This window comes from Anser brachyrhynchus, assembly GCF_964034855.1.
Source record: "Anser brachyrhynchus genome assembly, chromosome: 3".
NCBI classification, from domain to species: Eukaryota; Metazoa; Chordata; class Aves; order Anseriformes; family Anatidae; genus Anser; species Anser brachyrhynchus.
In genome coordinates, this window is record NC_137696.1 from 85,915,464 (window position 1) to 85,937,957 (window position 22,494).

Sequence of the window (22,494 nt, forward strand, 5' to 3'; positions counted from 1 at the left end):
TGGCCAAGTCCCAGATATTTAGGATTAGCTCAAAGTACTTCAACTGTGTCACAGTAAGTTCAAAACCTTCACAGAGCACAAAGACCCACTCGGAGCAATGATAAACTTAAATTTGATAGAATAGAAAACTGAGACTAAAAAGACATTGCTCAGATGGGAAACTCATTTCTTGCATCTTGTATGGTTTTTTTTTTTTTATCAAACAGAAAAGCCGAAGGCTTTCTGAACAACAGAAAATGTGCAATTTCTTTCACAAGCATACATCTATGCTTTGTTTTCTTATTGTTGTTGACAGAGCCCTTCATTATGCCCTTAAAGAATCATTTTATGTTTATTTGTACTGTCTATACAGATTTGGGGACTTGTTTTATGAATTGCCAGAGGGCAATGTCTCTTTTTTAATAAAAGTTTATTACACTTTGATTGATTTCCCTGATATTCATTGTGTGTGCCTGTGTTACTGTTACTCATTTTTGTTCTAAAGCCTAAATTACTCTAACTAATGTACCAGAGGAGCACTGTAACTGTTAGCAATTGACGATGCAAAATGTCTCTCAGCTTTATTTTCCAATGCAGATGTTTCCATGGAAAATCATTGAGGGTTAGTTTGCCAGGGCTCTTATTTATTAATTCATGGAAGTTTGCAAGAGTAAGTCATGAGTGAGAAGCACAAATGTGAGATAGAGCTCAGCCACCTGATCACATTACCACAAATTAACAAATTACTGTCATCTGAACTGTGGTGGGGATGTTAAATGTGTCCATATACAAGAAATTAACAGCAACAAATATATATATACTAAAAAAATAAAAATAAAAAATGGTGGCTTATCTTAGCACATAGTGAAAGAAGCTTACACTAAACCAAATATATTTGCATTTTCCATAAGCTAAAATCATACATAGATACAGTCCCTGTGGCTTAACTGATGCTTGGTAACTTGCTAAACACCAGTAATTTGAACATGATACTGAAATACATGCCTTTTTTGCTCTTTCTCACTAGATATTTGCCATTATTCACAATTGTTCAGGGTAAGATTAAAATTGTCTCATCACTTGGTGAGTCAATTTTTATCTCCCAACAGAGTTTCTGTCTTTAACTCATGTAACACTCTTTAAAAGTGGCAATGGCTTTTTAGAGGGTCAGAAAAGAATGAAATGAAATGTTTCAATGAAACCTGAGGTGTGTGTTAGTCCCTCAGTGCTAGACTGCTTCACATATTTCCTATGGGGCGGTTAGATCAGATAGACACGCTAAATATACTCTATAGATGAGTCTAGGGGAGAATCATTAAAACAGCCTAGGCTTGCCTTCCATAACTTCTCCTACACTATTTGCAACCTGTTGTGTCTCAATGAACTCTACAACAACTGACTAGTTTAGAGCTAGAGGCTGATGCTTGCTGAACGACATAACTGAGCTGGCAGGCTTCATCTTGAAGGGAAAGAAATTGGCAACACTCATTCAGCAACCTTTGGTGAGCAGTAGTTAGGCGGTTTGACTTGAGCTGCTGAAGGGACAAAGCTGCCTGGCCCTGCTGACAAGAGATAGGAATTAAGCCATGAAACTAATGAACAGTAGAGGAGCTGGATTGCAAGGTTATGTTGTCCTTTGACAATTGAGATAGTCCTGGATTTTAATTCTCTGTCCTGCCTCCTGCACAGACAATAATGTCCATCAGACAAGATTAAAACAGATTTCTCTATAGATGTGCTATCCTGAAAAAGCCACAGTGTACACACACATACACACACCATGCCTTCCAATAACGAGTATTGAGTGTCTTGGGGAACCTAGATTTGATTTGAAGTATACTTTGCTTTGAGCAGGGATCAGAGAAGGTGACTTCCAGAAGTCTCTTCCAACATAAACTACTCCATGATTCTATGAATCTGTCCGTGTCAGCCCCCTCCAGCACTTGGCACCATGAAATAGAAGTGGCACCCCTGGGCCCTGTGCTGACCATGTTACCATACAAGTGCTCTGGCAGCAGGAGTGTGGGTTGAGAAGTGGGGGTCCTTTGGCCTCCCTAAAAGTGAAGAAATCAGGAAGAAGTGTTCCATTAGCAGGGAGAAGTCTCCTGAAATCACCATGCTACAGAAAACTCACCAGCCAGTTCAACATGTTTTTGAGTAGCTTTGTTTCTCACTCTTTCTTTTGTGAAGGGATTTATAAACATTGCTCTACCTCATTCCCCCTTCATAAGGGAGATAATATTCAATTATATAACACGCTGTAGGTAGCAAATGCTCATGCTATCAGGTACAAGCACTCTTTTTCTTTGCTTTCTGAGGCTTTCCAAGCATTCCAGAGTGTTTTTTGTTTTGTTTTGTGTTGTTTTGTTTTGTTTTGTTTTTATCGACAGGCCTGTGTTTGATACAGAATCTGGAAATTATTTTGCTGCCAAAAGTGTACAAGGGAGGTAGGAGACAATCTGTGGGTTTCTGCTAGAGCAAACACAAAGAACCATTCTCTCATCTAGTAAAACAATAAGATTAGTCCTTTTATCATTAATTTTTTTGCTCTCCTTCACTGCTTTGTAAACATTGCTTGTATGACTTTGCCTCTTATCGTCTACAAACTGAATCTGCTTTTGTTGAAGCAGTGTCAATCACAAGGGTTTTTCTACTCATATACTTAGTGATATGACTGATTGAAAAAGAAGACAGGCTTTCATTTGGGTCTGCAATATGTGACATACTCACTGCTGGAAACATAAGGGAGGAAGAAAACAAAGGGAACAATTCGGTAAAGCATAACCCAAAGTTCACTTGCTCTGTCAAGGAGATTAAGATTAAACTGAAGGAGGTCAAAGCTATTAACATTTAGACTACAGGGTATATAACAAGTTAGCATCTAGTTAGATATTGGCTTTCTAATTGGAGGGAAGCTTTGTTCTAACTTTTTTATGTAAACACCAGCATTAGCAAAAGCCTGGGTGGTCTCAGCACTGTAACCCAGTGGATGTATTTGATCCACATCTGTCTGCAAAAAAATGTCCTCTATGACCAAGCTTACATTTAAATTGTAAATAAGTCTCTTGATTCCTTTCTACCAACTGTGACAGCATTTGCAAAGGGAAAACTTCACAGGGATATTTCTGGGCTTGCTTTAAATTTGTTTTCCCAAATACCAAATTCTCCTTCACACCATACACTTTGTGACAATCTTATTTATGTTCAGCTCTTTCGACCAAGCAAGAAGATTACTGCAGCCACCAGTAAGGAGCACAGGCATGACTTGTTTGTTAATTAACTCCCATAGCAAAATCATTAGCAAAACCGACTCTTATACAAGTCAGATACTTACTTTTGGAACATGGTTCCTATTTTTAAGTCACATTATTCTCTGATTTTACAGTGCTGTCTTTATAGTTTCTTGTTTTAAATCCAATGACAAGTGAAGCAGGATGGGTTACCAAGGAAAAATAAATTAAAGAGCCGTTAGAGACCTACCAGCAGGAAGGCTTTGGAAGGTGGTCTGGTTAAACCTTTAGCAGCACTGACCCAAACAAGCAGAACAATGACCATGTTTTAGCAGACTGCAGCCAGACCAGGTTAATTTCTCCCTAAACTACACTACCATATTTTCTGCGGATTAATATGTTTTTGCTTGGAATGTGACCAGCATAACAACCATATTCTATAGGGGGATGCGTGCAGGCAGAATGAGTTTATGGCCTCCTCTCAGTATACTTTTGTTATTTCTAGTGTGGTCCACCTTCAATCTAGAGCTTCACTTCTGCAACCCTCCTGTCTTCCACAGGTTGCATTGGTACAGGAGATAGGCAAACATTCAGAGGAAAAGGGTTATACAAATTTTGAGTGGGCAATAATCCTCAGAAATTCATTTCAGCTTCTTTGTTAAAATTTGAACCATAAGTTTCTCTCCCGCAAGACTCTGAAAGCTGCAGAGGGCTGCGTTCAGTGAGCTGTCCCATGAAAACACTGATACCATGAACTTCCCTGATCCACTGGTAGTCTCTGTCATTTCTACTTAAAATGGTGGGGTTTTGTAGCATTGGAGGAAGTCCTACCATTAAAATGTTGGTTTACACAAGTACCATTTTGCAACGAATAAATACAGTTCCTTAGTGAAGCAGTTACAGCCTAAGACTTTCTACAGACCTCTTAAGCCCAGAGGGGGAGCCTCACAGAGTGGAAAATTTAATAGGTATATCATCTTAGCTTTCAAAACCTATTGCAGTCCTTTGATATCATGAATCCACTGTGTGTGAAACTCTCACCGTCCCTTTGGAGGACAGTATCACTGAGCACAGAGAGGGTCATCAAAGCTTTTCATGATGAATTGTCTAGAAGTTATATGTGACTGTCTCACACAAACCAAGTTTGGACTCTCCCAGCCTAATCTTTCTATCACCTGTCCACCACTCCATTCCTACTAACACCACAACATTTCCACCATGAGAAGCATAAGCAGTCTGGCCAGTTCTCATTTTGCTAATGTTTTTGAAATGAGAATTTTTTAATGCACCACATTAGCACCTCATTAGTTAATCAAGTTTGCATTGTTAAGCACACCAGTCTTTTGAGAGAAGAGATGATACAAAAGAAAATCAGAGAGAGAGTTTGCTTAATACAGATAAATAAAAACCTGTTTTTTGGGGGAGGATCAGAACAGTTTATATTCAGCTTTTTGCAAGCAACAAAAATAAAATGTGGCAAAGACTGACATGTATTCATGAAACATTTGGCACTAGTGATTTTACATTTTTCATCAAAAAAGTAATTTCACAAACCTCTGTATTCTAAGAGATGCATCTGTTTGAACATTTATAGGCCACAGAAAAAAAATACTTTATTGTTATTAATTATAGTGATAGTCCTAAGTAAAAAAGGTTATTTTATGAAAAGCAGAGGATTTCGATGAGAAATGTAATACATTTTTGACAATATAAAATAACTAATTCTGTTGAACATTGATCTAATTTAAAAGATGGAATCATAGCTGCACAGAAAAATAGGGTTTCAAATTAAAAAATACACAAGTGTATTGTAAGTGTCTATCATCAACACACCAACAATGAACAGAATCATAAATGAGGTAGCTGCAAAGTACTCTAAAAAATTCCTAGCAGGAAACAAACATAAAGAACATGCTCAAAATGAGATCATCTTCTCTAACTCAGGGCATGGAGTTGTCTGTCATTTCTAACTTTGTCTCTTCACAACTACAATACAGAGCCAGATCCCAGATCCACTGAAATTAGCAGTAACTCCCACTCAAGAGCCAGTTTCCTGCTTCTGGGGTACATGATGTACTGAAGCCTGACACTCTGATCCACTTTACCATCTGGCAATCTATTGAGGAAGGCATCAAGTATAAAAAGCTGAGACAAGCACCATGTCCCTCTTAAAATGTCAGTTGGAGAGGAGCTGTTAAACATATTCTCCTTCTAATCAATCCCTCTTACTTGGGAAGGATTCTGTGGGAAGCCAGCTCTGAACTTTGAAAATTCTGTTATGCCATCAAAATTAGGTAAAAGAAGTACTAGATAACTAGGAAATAGGTTCAAGGACATAAGTAATTCTTAACATGGAGATTGTTGTATTACAAAAGAGGTAAAAAACGGTATGTGTTTGTGGTGGTGGTTTGTTTGTTTGTTTGGTTGGTTGGTTTTGTTTTTTAGTTATTGATGTTTTCTATAAGTATTTACCAAACAAACAAGAAAACTATCTCATTAAGAAAGCATCCTTAAAATAAGAAGAAAAATAAACCATGCAGCATCAGCACTTCAGTCTAAATAGCATGGCTTGGAGTTTTCATACCACTAAATTAGCATATCCTTGGAATATGCTATAAATGATGAACTCCTTAAAAAGTGCTGCTTCCAACACTTCTGGAATGCTATCTTGTATTATTTTATCCTATAGAAAATATCACAGAAGTAGACTAAAAAAATCAGTAGCAGCTTAGATAAAAGTGATCATGATTTGTCTCTGTTTGTTATATGTAATCAGAATTAAATCCAGACCAGTAATATGTATTCTTGCTGGACTGGAGGAGCTAATTTTGCAAAGCTGAAAACAATTATGAGCTAAATCAGTTGGGAGAAAGAAGTTAAACAGGAAATGTGGAAAATAACTGGAAAGTGTTTAAAAACATTTTACCAGTTTGGGAAAAAAATATAAAAATAAATAAATAAGAGATGAAGAAGGAAAAGAAGAAGAAAGAAGAAGAAGAAGAAAGAAGAAGAAGAAGAAAGAAGAAGAAGAAGAAAGAAGAAGAAGAAGAAAGAAGAAGAAGAAGAAAGAAGAAGAAGAAGAAGAAGAAGAAGAAGAAGAAAAATTTTAGCTGGGCTAGCCTAAATGTTGACTTGGATAGAAATGAAAACAGCTATGCAAGTCATAATAACTGTAAAAAAGACATTTATTACCAGTCATGAGTATTAGATTGAAGATAATAACTATAAAAAAATTGATGAGGATGGAATCAAGAAATTAATTTTGTTCATCAGAGTTAAGGATAACAAGAAAGATTTGGGGTTTTGACCACATGGAAGTGTAGCTATATCAAGAACACATGCAAAAATCTGTATGTTCTGTAAATAAATCTGATGTTCAGGAAAAAAAAAAAAAAAAAGATAAAATCTGTCCTACCATACGAAGACAATGCACTGTTGTACATTCTAGAAGTAAATCAGGAGAATGTTAAATAGCAAATCAAGTCCACAGATCTGGATAATTTGCAACAAAAAGCTGTAAAAAAGTTGGCTGAAGAAATTACAAAACCATGAATACTACTTTTCGCTAAGTATGGGAACACTGGAGAAATTCCAACAGACAGGGAAAAAAAAATAAAAGCCAACATCGCTCCAATATGTTTTTTAAAGTTTATGTGCAACCCAGGCAATTACAGCTCTTTCAGCCTGAGCTGAAAGGATAAAATAATATAAAAGTTAATGGAGGATTCATTTAGCAAAGAACTAGAGGCATATAATGTAATTAATGCCAAGCAAAATGGTTTAACTGAAAATGGAATTTCCTGTGTGTATCCCTTAAAAAAATAATAATAATAAAATAATTAAAAAGAAAAAAAAAAGTGTTCTGTCCTCAGGAGGTAAAGAAAGGCAAACATAGCCAGGCATGTATAAGACAAGATAGGACAGCAAACTACTTTCCTTCTGAGTCTCCAGAGAGCCAAATATCAGAGAGCCTATGGACAAATGTAACAAAACAACACTGGCATCAGAAAAAAATTGTTTTTTTATAAGAGACCATACAGATGTGAATAATCCTCCATGCAGAATAAAGCACCTTTGAAAAGTGGATCCTACATCTTTTGTAGCAGCACTTCAACCCCTGAAGTTGACAGAATGTCTTTTTGTATCCCTGGTTCTTAATTTCAACTCTCTCTTTTCCACACTGATATTCAAGCAAGGTTTACCTGGCACTGAAGCAGGGAATAGAGGCTTTACTGAGCTTAGTATTCACTTCACTGAGGAACTTTCAGCACGGAAAGGTCTTCTGTATTAATACAACTCTGAAAGGGTAAACTCCTAACCAGGTTACACAGCTAATAATTGGGACAACTTGCTAACTGGTTAGGGTTAACTATGTGTAACATTGGCATTGATTTATGACTGTCAGGTTCATAGGTTATTTAGATTGTTCAATTTAGAACTTTTACCCGGCTTTCAATTGAACATTTTGAACCAGGTGTTCAATGGATTGATCGATACTAAGTACAATAGGTCTCTGTACTGCTCCATAAACAAAGTTGATTTTTATAGCTTTTGTGTGATTTAAACCTTTAACACTTTAAACCATTCTGCAGCACTCTTGCCATGTAACCATATGCTTCTCTTCACTTTCCTTAATTCACATCAGATTGTGACTTAGCGACATGTAGGCCAACAAAATCCTGTGTGCCTTGAGGGCCTGATCCTGCAAATGTGTATGCATGACTCTGCATGCAGGTAGATAACTCTTTTGATCCCAGTGAGACAACTCATATATAAATCCCTGTTAAAGTGAATTAGTTGTAAGGGAAGGACTGACATTTGAATATTGAGCTTTGTGGTTAATGAGAGCCTTTGTAGGACTCAGAGGCCAAAGGGAAAGTCAGGTCTCATATGTTAAATGTGACTTGTTTGATTTGCACATTTTTTTCCCCAAGTCAAATTCCATTCCCCAGAAATCAAGCTCACATCTCCACCTCTGAAGCCTGCCCCCCACCTCATGACTGTACATATCAGAACTGTACAGTTGGTAGAGGGCAGCTGATGCCCACCCTCCAGCTGAATGTGATGCCTTGTTCAGGGAAGAGAAGACAAATCTTATGAGAGGAGTGAAATTTGGATGCAATCCTGAGGGCTCCACACAGTCTGTAGAGAACTGCCGAATAGCAAACTATTGTTCTGTGTCAGTGTTTGAATGAACCCACTAAACACTTCATCCTCCATTGCATAAACTAGTCTACTGTTTCCTTGCAAATTTGCAAAGATAATGCTTTAAAAGGTCTGGAGAAGGAAAACTTCAAGTCATGTTTTGGGAAGGACCTCATTTTTGCTGCTGCTTGGAGTACAGATGGCAGAGCAAGCAAATCACAGCTCTTCTGTTCTGAAACTAGGGCTGCTCTCATGCAGGAGCTGAAAAGGAAAGATATACCCTCACTTTCTTTCCTCAGCACCATGTCACTGACCTCCCATTCACACATGCAAACCCATCACCCTGTTCTTCAGTAAGTGTTGATGGTCTGGCTGACCTTCACTGGAGATTTCTCTTGAATGAAGAGAATCTGTCTGACTAAATACCCCTCAGGCATGTGAAAAGCTTGTAGGGATAACTGATGCGGTCAACACAAGGAAGAATTTACTGTCTTACCCTAAGGTAAGAAGCAGATCTTCCTTAAGCGCTTAAATAGCTAAAAATGTTTTCAACTCAGGACTGGTATAAGATAATAATAAAAATAACCAGTCCCTCTTCAAAAATAGCGGGAGGAAAGGGAAGGGGTAGCTCTCTGAGCTGTCACCACAATCCTGCTTTCATCTCACATACTAAAAAGGAATAGAAAATGTGAAGCAGTTGCAAATGTCTTGAAGAGCAAGTTAAATGATTACCACAGGCTGGGATCTTTTAATATCTGTTGAGCTGAGTGTCACAGACTACACACATTTATGCATTTAACACAGCTTTAAATAGTATACATAAATGCATGTCACTGATCAGTGACATGAGAATAAGGCAAGTACTCTTACTTATAAAAATATCCTCCTTCTGTGTTGTCGTTCCACCATGAAAAAAAAAAAAAAAAAAGCCACATTCAAGATCCGAGGCCCTAGGACTCAAGCACCTTCCTTTAGCATCAGCCCCTGAGCATTAGCCTCTCTGAGAGGAAGAGCAGCTTCTGGAACAAACTCGTTTGTCTCTGGCCTTAGAGGCTGCATTTTGAATGAGCAGCTTTCTTATTTTCTTACACCATCCAAACCTGTGAAAAGGAAATGAATAATGTTTTGATTTCTTCAAGAAGCTGGGGATTATGCAGATTATTTCCTGCCATATTATAAGGAGAAATGCTTACTTTCATAAATAATGCAGTTATCTAGAACTGTAGACAAATAAAATACTTCCATCTACTAACTATCAAATGCAGAAACTGATATAATTTAACCAACTGAAAACCAAAAAAAAAAAAATCTTCTCTTATGAAGCTACCTTCATAAAATAATAACTTGTTACAAGAAGTTGCTTTAACACAGCAGTGACATTAACAGCAGAACTGTGTGTGTCTGGAATGAGATTTTACCTGAAATAATTTTCAGCAAATAAAAAGAATCATTAAAATATATTTCAAGCTATTACTAGAACAATCCTTCCAAATCATTTTTATATTGCCATATTCTTTCAAAAATTCGGTGCAAATTTTGAGGGAAAGAGGCCAGACAATCAAGAAACAGGTTAGCATCATAAGAAAATATTTTTGCTACTGACTTGAAGATCCATAACAGGTCGTGGTGAATCTTCTCTTGGTGATTGTTACAGTCACATCATTCTGTCAGAAAACAACATTGGCTGATGACAGCAGAGCTATTATATCATTTCAGATGTCCCTATCCTAGCTTGACTGCAGTACGTCAGGATGCTCCTTCTAGAGCTACTCTTAAACAGATGTTACATTTGTATAGTGTTTAGCACAGTGGGCTCCTCTTCAACTCTTAGGGATTAAAAAACACTACAATTCTGATGATGATGATCGTGAATATGTTGCTTTTCACTCTGGGAAAGTTTGCTAGATTGTCACTAAAAAGCAAAGAGAAGTAACAGATGGAAAGAAGAAACAGAAATTTCCACCTTCACTTTTATCAAAACCCCTTCTACAGAAAGTTCTCTGTAGGCTCCCCAGCCATACTTCTGCTAACAAGCTCATAGACACGGGTGATGTATTATAAGCATTTTAGTTAAAATTTAGCTGAAAATAATCATGCCTAAACAGTATTTAGCTGAAAACAATCATACCTACTATTTTTTTTTTGCTTAGAATACTGCAGTGTTTGAGTTGAACTTTTAAAATCAAAACTGCTATAAGAAAATATCACATTAGATGGTTTTTATATATATTGATTTACAGATGTGCAGATTAAAACTATAATCAATTTGTCCCATTTGGAAACCCTTTTCTTGATCAAAGTTAGAATAAATAATATTTACTAATTTAAAAATTCACACATTGGGTCCTTCAAAAGCCTCTGTACAAAACAACTTCAAACTCTTATGCTCATATGGTTGTTTCCAAAGATCTTGAAGTTCACTTTTCATTGTTCGGTCATGTCCCTAAAAAAAAGTTAATTAACCAAACATGAGGCCAGCCAGTGTCCAGACATTGATTCTGAAGTTCTGGTACAGTGCTCTTTTAGAAACTCTTCATTATTAAGGCACCATTGATTAAAAGTAACTGTCCTGCAATATCTCAAATCTACTGACGTCTGTTATAAATTTCCTCTTTCTGGACTGGAACGAAAGATGCAGCCCTACACTTAAAGGAACTGAATTCTGTAGCCAGGCAGAATAATTTGCCAATTCACTTGATCCGTAAAACATAATCTGCACACATGGACCATATTACAGGCATTTCAAAGGTGAATGAAAAAGAGTAGTCTAGTGAATAAGGAACATAGCATACAGACATATCTTGCAAATCTTTCCCTAAACAAGTATCAAATCTTAAAATTAACCCATCGTTGTACCAAATGGTCTCACCCAGCTACAAAATGACCCTTCAATGACTTAAGCAAGGCCAACTCTCTTGAAATTCAGTCTCACAGAATGATCTCTGCTGTAGCAAAAATGATAGCTTGTGAAGTGAAATGAAACATTATCATGTAGACATAGACAAAACAGCCTGGGATGAAAACCTACTTTAAGTTCATGGCAGCTTCACACAGAAAACATACAGAAAACTGAGTCTCACTTCTAGTTACTCACCAGTAAGAAGAAAGGTCAGAGAAACTCATTTTCAAATGGCATTTTCTGTAAAACGACAGGTGACAAAGGGCTGGTAAGGGGCGACGAAGCTGGTGAGGGGTCTGGAGAACAAGTCTTATGAGGAGCGACTGAGGGAGCTGGGATTGTTCAGCCTGGAGCTCAGGGGCGACCTCATCGCTCTCTATAGGTACCTTAAAGGAGGTTGCAGCGAGGTGGGGGTTGGTCTGTTCTCCCACGTGCCTCATGACAGGATGAGGGGGAATGGGATAAAGGTGTGCCAGGGGAGGTTTAGGGTGGATATTAGGAAGAACTTCTTTACTGAAAGTGTTGTTAGGCATTAGAATGGGCTGCACAGGGAGGTGGTTGAGTCACCATCCCTGGAGGTCTTTAAGAGACATTTAGATGTTGAGCTTAGTGATATGGTTTAGTGGAGGACTTGTTAGTGTTAGGTCAGAGGTTGGACGAGGTGATCTTGGAGGTCTCTTCCAACCTAGACAATTCTGTGATTCTGTAAAACAAGGAATATTCCAATGAGAAAAACAGCTGGGGGGGGGGGGGGGGGGGGTGACAATTTTAGTGAGAAAAAAAACAGCTCAGAACTAAGATTTAGAAATATAAAAATATGTACTACTGCTTTATGAACAGCATTGAAAAGGTTCAAGAAAGGAAGGTATTGCTAAGACGAATGCATCTGCTAGTTAAAAATTCTGAATCATCTGACGATACACAAGAGCCACAAATTTGCTGAACCCAGGTCAATCCTTTATTATGAGAGAGGCTGTTTTGAGAACTGTAAAGCAAATGAGTTGGTTTAGTATCTGGTAAGAATACCTCAATCCTTGTTTCCCACATGCCTTGCCCTTCACAATGGAAGTGTTACCTTTTTCACATACAGTGCAGAGAGCTTGAGAATGGCAATGAGCATCAAGCTGATATTTCTGTCAGTGGCTGGGTTTCCAAATGTGGACATGCAACCATATGCACATACACTAATCAAGGCTCCCTCTTTCCACAGGAGGCTGCTTAGGGAAATAAATGATAGTAGGTTTCATGCTATGTTGCTTAGGGAATAGGGAACAGATGGAGACAATTGAATTCCCAGGGTCTATGGCTGCTAGGGGATTTCCCCATGCCACTTAAGTCTTTGAAATAAGACAAGAAAGTTTTCTAAACCACAGAAAGAAAACTTTTACTCCCTAGTAACTTTTTCATTTATTTAGAAGATTCTTCCAGCAGAGAAAATACTTCTCTGCAGCAGAGATAATAACTACCCCAGATCTGTGGAGAGATCCCGTGGTGTACTCCGTGGTTGTCCTGCCAGTTTCCTTTTTAGCTAAACCACAAAATGATGAGATACTAGCCATGAGAAAGCATATTATTCTGATGTTTGGAACATACGTGTGGAGAATATTAACTTGTCCCTTTATTGACTAATTGCACCTTTTAATGCCAGTAAGAAAATGGTTAGGTTATGCATTTCTTCTGAGTAGGACAGACTAGTGGAACACAGGACTTGTAAATCATCCACTTTGGAGGGGCTTCAGCAGCTGTATGACTGCACAGATCTGCAGCACAGTAGAATTTAATTGCATTGTGGTTAGTCATGTGAACAGAAACACATAGACAGTGCTTCTTCAGAGAAAACACATGTATTTTGACCATGGTAAATCCAGATATTATTGATGACAGTTGACCACTTGATTGAAACATCTCACTTGATGAATCCCTGAAAGCCAACAGGACATGGCAAGGTAGCTGAGTGGTCACCAGCATGCAGACCTCAGAGAAGCGTGGCTGTCCTGAGGCCGATGGAGTGATGTCTAGGGACACAGCGGTCCACACTGACTAGCTTCCTGCCAGGCAGGACTGCTCTACATTTCACTGTGAAAGATTGCAAATCCAAGGGTGTAACGAGGAGGGGAATAAACACAAGTCAACAGGTACCAAAGCCTTATGTTTAGAGCCATGGGTCTCACTTTCCTGCTCCGCTCTGCCTTATAAGAATGCACTAAGAGAACAAAGGAAGATAATGTTTAAATGATTATTTAAGCCATGGCAGAAGAAAAATCAACCAAAGTAGTGCTGGGGGCCTTTTGGCTAACAAAGCAGTTAGCTGCTCTTTTGTTGACTCAGCTTAAAAGAGTGAGAAATGTTTGTATTTATTTTAGGAAAACATCAAAGCAGCATCCTTCCAATTCTGATCATAGCCTTTGGGTATGACAGTGATTACTGCAATAACAGATCTCTTTTGATCCAGCTGAGCCAATAATGTTGAATTTACTCCCTGAAACACTCCCAGTTTCTCTGGTCTTTCTTATTCTACTCTGTCCAGTTAAAGGGCAGAAGGCAGTTGCAGCCCCGAAACTAAAGTTTGCAGTTTAAAATTATTGGCAGATTTTTATTTTTATTTTTACATTTATTTTTATTTAATTTCATTTTCTTCTTTTTTTTTTTTTAAGGTTTCTGGTCCCAGTGCAGATCTGAAAGGGGATGGGATTTAATTGCATTATAAACACCTCTGCAGGAGGAGGAGCGTGGAGAATATTCCAACATTAAAATATGTATTCTCTATCTTTTCACCAGCACCTTCTCATTTTGCTTGCTCTGGCTTCTCAGAATCTCTCTGGTCCTGCTGAATATGAGTGGATGCAGGCTGTGTCAAACCAAAGGTTTGAACTGGAGTCACAGCCCCTTCCTGAGAAGGCTCATCCAAGTGCTCTCTTCCGTATCAGCCAGCAAAATCTCACTTTATACTTCGAGATTGCCTCAACTCCAGCCAGGAGCCCCAAGCAGAAAACAGTTCCCTAACACAAGTGATGGTTTTCACCAAAATCAGTGCAAATCCCAACTTGTGGCACAAAATCCTCTTTTTTGCAGATGAGGATAAAGATAGCACATGTCCCAGGGGCACAAGATTGTGCACCCATGCCTATCACCCACTGCTCTGTCCTTAGCCCTCCCTCCCAGGACCAAGCAGCAGTAGTCAGGGGCTGAAAGCTGGCTCTCTCGGGGTGAAATTAGGGAAACACAGACAGGCAAACTTTTTGTGAAAGAAGACACACAGCATTTAATCTCATGGTTTTCTCCACTCACAGATAGTATTTATAAGATTGTCCCTCCTCCAGCACAGCCTGCCACACAGGTGTCCCCAGGGGCTGCCCAGCAGGGTGGGAGAGGAGGACTGCAGGGATTAAGGAGATGGCAAGAGGTGGGAGTTGTTCATCTCCTTCTTTTACACTCTGGCCCACTGCACAGGAAAATTAAGTTGCACCAGAAGGCAGCGCATGAAAATGGAGGAGTATAAATTACCTCTTCCTTGCACAAATGAGGAGGGAGAGGAAGACAAACTATGCCGCTCTCAGGTCCAATTCCTTCCTTGTGTACTTCATGGAGCAATGCAGTTATGTGCCTGCCTAACAGCTCAGCCTAGCTCCAGGTAAGCTGTCATTAGTTTTCTTAGAAAATGTTCTAGCAGTAAGATACAAAAAGTGGGTAAAATTATTCAGTCATTAGTACTGAAAAATATATTAGTACCAAAGGTAGAGAAGTAGAGAGAGAGGGATGTGTATATATATATATACACACACACACACACACACATATAAATATATGTACGGGGGTATGCACACTCACACATCTCACACATACACACAGATTCATAAAAATTCATAGATCTGGTGTCATTTTCTGTAGGGGTTGGAACAGAAAGAAAAAGAAGGGGGGAGTGTACGAATTTAATAAGTGCAGACATAATTGCCATGAGTAAATGTTAATGCATAGGGATGAACTTTTTTTTTTACTTTATACATATTAATAGGCTCTCTCTTTCAGAAAGAATGACATCAGACATTGATAAATTTGACAGAAGTGAAAGGAAAAAATGGTCGCACTATTAGGAACACTCCTGCGGTGGTGTTGAACGGTGTCTTTGATACATCAGCCTTCAGTCTCCAAACACATTCGTATTAACTCACGTGTACACCCAGAATTCAAATGAGATGCTTCTTTAGATGCTGACTTTTAGCAGCAGTCCCACCAGACATGTTGGAATCAAACTCACAAGTTTCAGAGTGTGGTATAGTATAATTTTCTCAGTACAGTTTGTGCCTACTGACTCTCTCAGAAGATTAGAGAAAGAAGCAGTGTATAGCAGATCGTTAAAGCGCCACACAAGGCTGAAGGGTGAAAAAAATCTTCAATGAAAAACCTGCTCAGTGCAGACATTCTCCTACACTAAGAGATCAGTGCAGAGCTGTATATTTAATATTGCTGGAAACAGGATGGCAAATTGCCTGAAATGGATTCACTTAAAGGCAAACAAGGGCTAACCATTGATGTCTGAATACCTCAGTGATGTCTGAATGCTGGTGCATTGCCACAACATGGATGCTCTTTATAATCCTTCAAGAAACCACTGTAAAAACAGAACTACACACCTGCAATATATGTGTATGTTTGGAAACATCATACCACTACTGAAACTGTCCATTGTGAATCTCCCAGTACAGCCAGCATACCCAGAAGTACACATGACCTAAGATTCACAGCAAGCCTAGAAATAAATAAAAAGCTGAAGTCATGCATCTTTTCCTCATTAGCCCATTACTTTTAAGAAGTAGACATGGGGAGGCTGGGCTTTTAAGATGCAAGTTAATACTACTGACACACATTTATGAGCAGCTTCAAACCAAAATAAATAAATAAATAAATCTTCAAAAAAAAGAAAAAAAAAAGAGAAAAAAAGATCTGGAAAGTGGAAAAGGAGACAGTAATGGAAAATTGCATACAGAGAAGAAACAGAGATGAGTAAATATATGTGAGAGAATATGGATGCATAAGGGAAGTAAAGAAAATACAGAATGGTAAAATGGAAGATAAAAAATTTGTAAATAATTCGAGGCCATAGAGGAATGTATCCTGGATACTTTGGTCCATTAGAAAAAAAAATCTTCTGAGATCTTGTTTTTACAGAAATTTGAATTACTCAGTGAGATTTCTATAAAATATTTTCCTTCTACAGACAATAGGAAAAGCAAGATTATTTAACAAATCAAATTAAATCAAATTTTCAATAACCTTCTTCCCCACTTTTTATCTACCAGCTTGCAAGCTCTGTAGACACACAGACACAGAAACAGGATATAAATATCTACCTTTCCATTCATCACATAAAAAAAAAGAATAACTGATCTCTTTTTTATTTTATTGTTTTGTTTCCTAGCATAAGTTAAAAATATTTGTAGCTGGTTTTCTTTTTATTTAAAAGAAAAAAAAAAAGTCAAAATCTCCTTCTGGTAAACAAATGCAGGAAGGATACCATTTATATTTTTATGTATTATTTTTTTTCAGATGTTTGTCATAAGACAGCTGGCAAATTAATTTTCATGTGTAGCCAAGATAATGACTGCTAGGAAGAAACATTAGATCTTATGTGCAAAAACAAGCACTTCAGCCCACCAAAGGCAAACGGTTTTTATCAAATCTATCATATATATAAATCTCTCAATGCCTACTATTGCAGCATGCCTTGTAGTTAGACAATCAATGTGATAGTATTCCTGTTAGCTGTGGGGACATTGCACCTACCAACAGACTACTTAGAATAATTAAAACAAACTGGCTGAAGGGTTGAGCAGACTACTTCCTTCTCCTAGTGGAAAGTCTCACAACCTTATACTAACATAAGTGAAACAAAGCAAGGGTTCCGTTTCATAGCAGAGGCCACAGAAGAATAGAGTAACATTTTAAGAGCTCCTGTTTCTACATAACAATTTGCTTACTGTAATGGACAGAGGTGTTATATTTAACTGGTAACGACCACTTTGAGCAAGAAATAATCTGCAACAGCTAATGTGTACGACTGTTTTACTCATCCATGGATACTCATTCTCCTTTTCCTGTAGATATACATTCACTCTATGTTTTCAGTGGCTAAATGCCAAGAAATTCATTTTATGCTTAATAATTTGTTGCTAATCAGTTCTAATCTGTTTGGGAAAGTGCCTATACTTCCAGCACAAAGACAGCTGGGCCAGTTCAGATTCGCTGGTATTGACCACCCATCCCTACATGCAGCTCAGAGGCCTGCTACTAAAAATGAGCTCCTCCATGGGACCCACCTGGGGGTTCCCTCATTGGCTTTGTTGCCAACAACTGATACAGCATGGGTGCTTTTTGAGATTTGGGCATTTTAAATTAATTTCTTACTCTTATTATGGTGGTACTTGTACCTTTTTCACTACTCATATCTGTCAGAACAGCAGTCATTATAGGCTTACCACTTCAAAGCTTGTAGTATGCCTCTTTTGGGCCTCCTGTGGCCTACTGAACTGAAAACAAATTATGAAAGCTTTATAAGGGAGGCACACATCATGCCAGGTTTGCTTCAAACTTATGGCAGTGTGAACCTGATGAGGTTCAACAAGTACAAGTGCAAGGTGCTACACCTGGGTCAGGGAAATCCCAGACATGAGGACAGACTGGGAAGAGAACTCATTCAGAGCAGCACTGCAGAGAAGGACTTGGTGGTTCTGGTGGACGAAAGGTTCAACATGAGCCAGCAGTGCATGCCTGCAGCCCAGAAGACCAACTGCATCCTGGGCTGCATCAACAGAGGAGTGGCCAGCAGGTCAAGGGAGGTGATTGTCCCTCTCTGCTCTGCCCTTGTGAGGCCCCACTTGGAGTACTGCATCCAGTTTGGGGTCCCCAGCACAAGAAGGATGTGGAGCTGCTAGAGCAAGTCCAGAGGAGGGCTACAAAGATGATCAGAGGGCTGGAACATCTCTCCTATGAAGAAAGGTTGAGAGAGCTGGGGATGTTCAGCCTGAAGAAGAGAAGGCTCCAGGGAGACCTCATTGGGGCCTTTCAATGAGGGCGATCTTACAGAAAAGATGGAGAAGGACTCTTTACTCAGGTAAATAATGATAGGACAAGGGGGAATGGTTTTAAACTAAAAGAGGATAGATTTAGACTAGACATTAGGAAGAAATTCTTCACGGTAAGGGTAGAGAGGTACTGGAAGAGGTTGACAAGAGAAATTTTGGATGCCCCGTCCCTGGAGGTGCTCAAAGCCAGGCTTGATGGGGCCTTGGCCACCCTGATCTAGTCAGTGACATCCCTGCCTATGGCAGGGGGGATTGGAACCAGATGATCTTTAAGGTCCCTTACAACCCGAGCCATTCTATGATTCTATAATTCCATAAAAATGCAGCTTCTTTCTAAAGAACAACTGTGTATCAGGGAGGGAATAGAGGCAAAGACCCCGAACTTGGTGAAATCAAACAATGTATGGTTTCCAGAACCTGGAAAGTTGCTCTAAGAATGAATATTGATTTTACTTCATGCAGAATAGGGTTTATGTTATCGCTGCAAAATTCCTCCTCTGCTATTTTCCTGTAGGCTTCCAGCCATATGTTTCTGTGTAATGCAGTGAATTAAATTCCTCTGCAAGGCTGCACTCAGCTCTCTCCCGAGCAGCCGCATTTCAGCAAGCGGATCCAAAGCACGCGCGGGCTGCAGGCGCTCCTTCGTCCCGTTCCTCATCCGAGGGCTTGATTTTGAGCCTGCTGGAGGTTGCTGAGGCATGTCTCCAGCTCAGCGTGACAGATCCATAGGGTGGTTATTCAAATGAGCTCTTGTTCCATTCTCGTCTGGAACGGCTGTGTGTCAGTGTTTTCCTCCCTTTTATTTTTTAGCCATTAAAAATAAGACAGCATGAGCCTTGAGAAACCTGTCTGTAAAATAAGAGTCTGCATTAAAGGCAGGCAGGAAAAAAATATCCTCCTGACAAGCAGTCATTATTTGGAGGTGTATCTCTCTCTCAAGGAACCGGTTATATGCCAGAAAACAAGGAACAATCCCATACAAACGGCAGCATTAGGAGAAACTTAAGGTTGAAATTTAAGCACTAAAAAGACAGAGTGCACCTCAGGAAAAGCTAGATTAGCTACCTTATCTCTGCCTGCAAGCATACATGCAATATTACAGCCTTTAACTAAACAGACCTGTTTTGTCTCTGACAGAATGTATCAGATGGTCTTTTAGATTTTGTGTGTTTAGCATATATTAACAATTTGTCTCTTCGCTGTATGTCCGTTAATTAATTAGCATAAAAGCCCCCTAGCCCTCTGTTCATTTGGTCTTCTCTGTAGTTCATCCTCTTATCTCAAAGGTACTTATTTTAATAATTTCATCAGTACAGACGTATGATGCATTTTTCCCTTTAGAGACAGATGTACTTCTTAACAATAATTCATTATTTATTACCTCACAAGCTGTTTTTCAGACAAACTCACACTTCCATTACCCGTATCTTTTAATGATGTTTCTGTTTCAGATTGCTTTATCATCAGAGTCTAATCCAAATTTCACTGAACTTTTCCATTAATTTCAGAGATCTGAAGGCTCTGTTCTTCATTTTCCAAGCAGCTGCCCTCAAAACACATCTCAGGAAAATGTGTATACTATTTATCCAATAAGACATTTTAAAATAAAAAGGAAACTATTTCTTTAACATCAAAATGCCTCTCTAATGAGCAAAACATCCTGCAGAGGTTTTCACTAGTTAGCTGAGAGCATGTCCCAGAACACAGCAAGTGAAAGAAACCTGCATGCCAAATAATAAATGGGGGCAGGGCATTTTCGTAAATTATCTTAGAGCACAGCATGAATGAGTGTCATATGCAGACTTTAAAAATCATCATACTGGGCAAATTTGAAATCTCTTTCGAAATGATAATGTTAAGACTGAAAAGAGGGTATTAGAAGAAAGTGTTAGAAAAATAATCTGGACTCTGGACCGTGCACCACCTATTCCACTCTCCTAAATGTGGATCTTTGAGGATTTCTAGCTGTCTGGAAAGAAGAGACAGCCCTGAAAAGTGGAGGCTGTGTGGAGTGACCCTTCTTCTGGAAGTCAGAGCATTTCTCTGTGAGGGTACCCAGGACTTCACATAGCAAACGACTTAAATCCTTGAGGATCATCTGAACATCCTATCCTATTTTATTAAGACCTTGATCTTGTAAATTTTTTCAACAACATATCTTTCCAGTCACATCTAGCTCTGTTTAATTGATCACTGAGCATGTGCAAAGGTTAGTCATATGAAAGTGGGACATGACTGTGGTAAAAATGAAGATCAGATAATGCCAAAGTGGAGTATACAAATTTAGGTGTGAAGCAGGAACCCCAAAATCCCTTTGCTCCCCACTCGTCCCTAGTTGTCACAACATGAACTATGAAATTCCAATAACCAAAAAAAAATTTTTAAAAATTAAATAAATCTAAAAATCAAAAAGTATACCTTAGAGTGTTGCTGTTTTAAAAATGAACCTGCATGTCACCTATTGATTTTCTCTTGTTATTTTTCTCCAAACTTCTCATTTCTATTGTTTTGATGTTGAGTAAGGACATTGCCTGATTTCAGTGATATTTAGGAAAGAGTAAAAGGGAGATTAAAAAAATAAGTACCTTAAACATTCATTTGAGTTAGTATGCTGTATTAAGTTAGGAATACTAAGTACCAGGCTCTCGTTTTACCAAAATTCATACTAGGAGAGAAAAAGAGTTATCCTGAGTGCAGAAGAGGAGGAGAGATGTCCATGCTTATTAAAGTATTAAAAATAGTAAAATATTAATTTTCTATAAATAATTATCTTTTTTTTTTTTTCTCTACAGGAGGGACTGATAATTGACCCTGTGGAAATTAGAAATCAAAAAAACTTATTACACAACAGATTTTACTTCCTTCTCACTACTAACTTGTTCCCTATAGTTTCTTCTCTAATGATTTATCCAGCAGTGTATTTTAAAGAACTGACTTGTCATTCTTTCCTACCCATTCACAAAAGAATGAAGAGATTTAAGCAAGAGAAAATAAAATTGAGATACTGTATTTCTGTCTTATCAATATCAGAAACTCATCCTAATAAGGATTACTTCTATTCTGACTCCTCAGTTCTTCCTGTTTCCAAGAAAATATTCTCAAGTTGTATATATTTTCATATTTGATCCGCATTAATATTAAAATCCTCCTGAAGTTTCTGGAAAGATTTACATGTTTTATCACCAGATAAATCCTTTATCATCTTTTACTGAAAGTTCATTCTTCTTTAAGAAGCAATAAATATTTAATTTGAACAAACAAAACACAAGCAATGAAAAAAAAGTGGTGCCCCATGAAAAGAGAAATACAGAGACTGAATTTACAACTGCATTTGCTATCAACATAAAAAATTTCAGAGCCAATACCAAATAGAAAAAAGTAGCAAATACCAAATCTCACATATAAAAGTCAAAAAAACAGATGGCAGGTTACTATCATTACATTAGTCTTGCATACTTATGTTGGATGGATGAGTAGCAGAAGAGACAGGATATTGCTGTGGCTGCTTAAGACAGAATAGAAGAGGCGGGTGGACAGCAAGATTCGCTGGTAGCACTGACAATAAGAAGTGGTAAGTGAATTTTGGAATGTTTTCGATTTTTTTCCCCAGGAGCTGTAAGATGTTGAAAGGTTTTGTTTACTTATATTAAATCCTTTGGACTTGTAAACCTCACAAGATATTGCTCAACAGATCAGAGATTCTTCAAGAATGTCTTATCTCATAGTGCTTCAGCACTTCTCGTCACATTTGCTTCCCAAGAAGTGTGCGTGGGTGGGTACTCCATGGAGGGAGGTGTTAATAACCCATAAGGGTTAATAAGGGGGAAAAAGAGAAATAAGAAGCTTTTCTCCCAGATATTGTGCAAACATACTACAAGAAAAGTGTGGAAAATAAATTTCAAGTGATTTAAATGGAGATAAATTTAAAAGTGGTTGGTTTGTGTCAGAGGCAAATTTCACTGTGTTTAAATGTAGCCTAGATCTAAACTAGTATATCACCCAGCATATATACTGCAAATGCTGCTGGTCTTATTCCTGATTCTCCCTAGCAGTTTACTCAAACCATAAAAAAAGAAATTTCATCTTTATGTTATTTGGCTATCTCTCTTTTCATCTCTGCTGTATCTTGTGATCCCCATCTCTGTGCCATCCATCAGTGAGA

The 22,494-nt window shown here is 38.3% G+C and overlaps 1 long non-coding RNA gene across 4 annotated transcripts in view; it reads right to left on the bottom strand.

The window, feature by feature from the left end:
* The window catches only part of LOC308193164, a 67,360-nt gene that overhangs the window by 34,329 nt on the left and 10,537 nt on the right, over positions 1-22,494 (bottom strand). For all 4 annotated transcript variants that reach the window (XR_013949431.1, XR_013949432.1, XR_013949433.1 and 1 more), the window contains one exon: positions 11,449-11,956. This is a non-coding gene — a long non-coding RNA (uncharacterized lncRNA). The remainder of the gene's footprint in view (positions 1-11,448; positions 11,957-22,494) is intronic.